The 4,747-nt window shown below is 42.8% G+C and overlaps 1 protein-coding gene across 1 annotated transcript in view; it reads right to left on the bottom strand.

Moving 5' to 3' along the window:
- Window positions 1–4,747, bottom strand: part of CERS5 (ceramide synthase 5) — a 69,815-nt gene that overhangs the window by 1,230 nt on the left and 63,838 nt on the right. The gene's annotated exons all lie outside the window — the stretch shown is intronic.

The raw sequence follows: 4,747 nt of genomic DNA, 5'->3' as shown, positions 1-4,747 counted from the left end.
TCTGCAACTTACCTGGCTGCTTCTTGCTCTGACTGAGGGCTGCTGGGAGCAGGGGGTGGGGCTTGTTGCATGTGCCCGCCCCCTGGGCTCTTTACTGCCGGAGCTCCGCTCCTGTGTGCTCCTGCAGGAAATTACCCCTGCTCAACACAGAGTAGCAGGAGACAAGGCCAACCTAATTAGTATAATTATCTCCTTCTGGGGAAACAAAGTCTGCTTTTGGGGGAGTTGGGAGGCTCACATCTGGGATATGGGTGCTACTTATGGACACCTTGATTTAAACCACTTCACTAAACACAAGGTGAAAGGGAAGTTAGCTTTTACTATGCATTTCCTGTAGGAACAGAAAGGCATCCACCTAGTGTTGACAGGATTGAGCTCATGAACTGGAAGACTATGGGAAGAGTCTATGAAATTTGCCTACAAAATTACCTTCTAGCTAGTCTGTACGAAGTATGATCTTCACTGACTCCTCTCTTTCACTATCCTGCAAGCCTACTCTACAGTGATCACAAAGGCCCTCTCTATTTTGGAAGTCACCTTTTCCTGGATCCAGTAAATCACCACTGAGGCACACCTGTCTGTATCCTTTGAGGAGCCCTGATGGGTCAGAACCATGGCACTGACCCTCTTTTCTTCTCCCTGGCTGCAGAATAAGCAGATCTCTTACTTCTGCTATAGACATCTCATGGCAGTTGAGTGGGTGCTACCAAGCCTCAACTACTTGAGGCTGTTCTTGATCTTGGTCAAATTCTATCTCCCTTTGCCCTGAGGAATTTAAAATAATAAATGCAAAGATAGCCCTGCTTCATCTATTTACTCCTTCCCTATCCCCTTTTTCATATTAAGTATTGCCACACCAACTCTGCCCACTAGAAGACAAGACAGAAAGTACTGAGAACACATCCTCCCTTCAATAAGAACACAGCTTTCCAAGAAAAGGCCTGCTAGATTTTAGAATACCAACTTAAATAGACCCCCCCCCCTAGAAACAGTACATGGTCACAGGAAGAACCTCTGATGAAGTCCCTGTAACTTGGCACCTTTTCATACGGACAGAATCAGCAGCAGTTGTCTCAGTTGTATGCACTAGCCCCATGTAAACACATATCAAAAGAAGAATCATACTGCAACACAGAAGAGCATTCTGGCCACATCATAGTATTCCATTACCAGTTTCTGTTCCGAGGTGACATAACAAAATGCAAGTCTTCAAATGCTGTTTCCAGCAAGATAGATTAAAAAAATATATTTATTGCGATACTTATTGAAATGCTGCTGTACAGCATATGCAAAGTTTTGGGTTGTACAAAACTGTGTATGAAAAGAAGAAGAGAAGAGATTGGATTTATACCCTGCCCGTCACTTGGAGTCTCAGAGCGGCTTACAAACTCCTTTCCCTTCCCCTCCCCACAACAGACACCCTGTGAGGTGGGTGGGGCTGAGAGAGCTCTGACAGAAACTGCTCTTTTTCAAGAACAGCTGTGCCAGAGCTTGTGATTGACCCAAGGTCACATCAGCAGGTGCAAGTGGAGGAGTGGGGAATCAAACCCGGTTCTCCCAGATTAGAGTCCGCACACTTAACCACTACACCAAACTGGCAACACCTTCTGCAACCAGATCTAATAAATGTCACCTCCATTCTCTGTTTGTTTATATGATTTACCACAAGGTGGCAATCTACTACAGCAGGTGTAAGGAATGGAATCAAGAGTTACAGCCAAACCAGACAGGCACAATGAAGTCTTAAAGAACTATCTACTGATACATCACCTTAGTACATGTAACACCTGCCAAGGGCAGATCCTGCACCTGTGAGCCAGCAACTAACAGCACTGCTTTACATAACATGGCTGCTATTTCTTCTGTTGCAAGCACGCACAGGGCGTGCTCGGACTAACCTTACCCCTGATTATTCCTCCACCAGGCGTGTGGACTTTGAACAACCCAAACAAGGCACACAGAAAGAACAGTAGGATAACTGCCTGTGGTAAGTTAATGATTGCTAAGGCCAACTGCAGTTTATTTTCACTTTATTTTCACTATTGCAAAGACCCTTCTTTTGCCTGGGATTTTCTGAATTTCCGAATACACTTTCAAGATCACAAAACCAAATGGGAGGAAAGATGAACTAACAAGCCATATTCTACTTTAAAACCATTTGTGATTGTGTGTTTTTTATGATGTGGGCACTAAGAATGCCACTTTGTAGGGCTGTAAACCTCCCAGGTCCCAAGGTCTTTCAACTGTAACTGGTGCTGGTTTTAATCTTCAATAGTCCATAGTTTGGACTCATCTCTCCCAAGGAATACCCAACAGCCTCAGTTTCAGGCTCCTAATCTCTGCCAGGACTCTCAACAGGATTCTTCTTGGTGACAATCTGGATCATATGTAACATACTTCCAAGAGAAACCTCCCAGTGGCAAAGGCACTTTGATTTCAGCAAGTGTTAACCTGACAGGGTTCTCAAATTATGGTGCTGTTTTATTCTGCAGACTTTTGCAGCATTTTATGTATTTTCAAATGAGCAGGAGTATTGTAGCCCCTTAAAGAAGAACACATCTCTATTGCAGCATATGTTTTCATGGACTAAGACCCTCTTCAGATACTAAGCTATTTAACACCTATAATGGGTGAGGAGCTCGACCTGGATATCCAGGTTAGCCCCATCTCATCAGATCTGGGAAGCTAAGCAGGGTCAGGCCGTGACTAGAATTTGGATAGGAGACCACCAAGGAATACCAGGGTCGCTAAGCCAGAGGCAAGCGATGCTAAACCACTTTTGTTAATTTCTTGCCTGGCAAATCCTACAGAGGTGTCAAATACATGGCCCACGGGCCAGAACCAGCCGACTCTTATCTGGCCCGTGAGCAACTGGTCATTACCTTCATTGCCAGATGACAGAGGCTGTACATTATGTCCCTGTATCCTGTCCCAGTGCTAATGGGCAGTGGAAGTGGGAGGGTGGGCATCAGGGAGAGACTTTAAGGAAATAATGTGATAGTGTTAATGTTTTAGGTATGTTTGGATTTTGAGTAAATAATACTACTGTCAATTGGGTCTGCCTGTGTTTTTTATAAAGTTTATATCTTCGGTACCTGGCATTACAGTTTATGACACACATGGTCTGGCCTGACAAACTGACATTTATGTCAATTCTGGCCCTTGTAACAAACGAGTTCAACACCTCTACCCTACAGGGTTGCCATAAGTCGGCTATAAATTGACAGGGGAAAAAAAGGTGGGGAGTTATAGTGGCTAATTATTTGGTATCCTCACTAGTGACTGTCCTCTGCAATAATACATTACAATTTTACATAATTACATTTCATTCTGTACTGCTTGCATTTCCTGGTCCTCTTGACCCAATAATTTTTTTAAAAAATAAATAAAATAACTGCAAAGAGAAGATTCACTCAAAGAGAAGATTCACTCACAATCTGATGAAGTGGGCTCTAGTTAACAAAAGCTTATGCTGGAATAAAATTTTATTTTATTTATTTATTTATTTTAAATCACACACTGGCCGCCTTTCAACTTTGCAGAGCTCAAGGTGGCTAAATGTAAATAAAACTATAAAAATATATAAAAGACCACAATTTATTACTTAAGATGCCAAAAGGCTCCTGTTTATTTTGGCTGCAAGACTAACTCTGAAATCAGATACTGTGAAATTCTTAATTCTCCATGCCCCTTTTATTTCACTTACAAAAGCAAGTGGGATAGAAATTAAAATAGCAACGAGACGGATCATAGCACTGTTTTACACAGAGATGAAGGTCACATACAACAATTGAAGCCAGTTACATCAGTATCAAACCTTTGACTTTCTTGCAACCAGCCTTCAGATTACAGGTTTCTTTATTAATTTTGCTGGTCGAAGAGTGGCTGGCTTGAGGTCAAACAGTAATTCAGAATTCCACCATTCAAGCTAAGATAGAAAGATACAGAGAGCCTCCCCAGCAATGGCAGAGAGTACACTTACATACAAAAAGTGGAAGAGATCCAGCTTCAATCTGGCACAGAAAAAAGGAGTGAGAGAGAATGGAGAATACAGAGGAGAGTCCTTCCCTGACTAGGTCACCTGATTAAGAGAGAAAAGCAAGAAGAGGAGAGAGATGCGGACCTCCTGCAAGACACCACAACTTGAAAGTCAGCTACAGACAGACATTCAGCAGGCACAGGAATTAAAACACAAGTATTACATTAAATTACAAGAATGAAATAAAGGAAAGTGGGGGGGGAGCACTCAAAATGCAAAATAAAAAATTCGAATTTTCTGAAAAAGCAGAAAGTACCCAACTACTCCTCCAAAACAAGTGCTATGTTGAAAACCACAGACACAAAGAAGAACAGATTGGATTTATACCCCGCCCTTCACTTGGGAGTCTCAGAGCGGCTTACAAACTCCTTTCCCTTCCCCTCCCCACAACAGACACCCTTGTGAGGTGGGTAGGGCTGAGAGAGCTCTGACACAAACTGCTCTTTTTCAAGGACAGCTGTGCCAGAGCTTGTGACTGACCCAAGGTCACATCAGCAGGTGCAAGTGGAGGAGTGGGGAATCAAACCTGGTTCCCCCTAGATTAGAGTCCGTGCACTTAACCACTACACCAAACTGGCTCATTAAATTACAAGTATGAAATAAAGGAAAGGGGGGGAGCACTCAAAATGCAAAATAAAAAATTCGAATTTTCTGAAAAAGCAGAAAGTACCCAACTACTCCTCCAAACCAAGCGCTATGTTGAAAACC

The sequence above is a fragment of the Gekko japonicus genome, unplaced genomic scaffold, assembly GCF_001447785.1.
Source record: "Gekko japonicus isolate JY-2015 unplaced genomic scaffold, Gekko_japonicus_V1.1 scaffold990, whole genome shotgun sequence".
NCBI classification, from domain to species: Eukaryota; Metazoa; Chordata; class Lepidosauria; order Squamata; family Gekkonidae; genus Gekko; species Gekko japonicus.
Note: the sequence above shows the minus strand (reverse complement) of the source record. Positions and strands in the feature narration are given on the sequence as shown.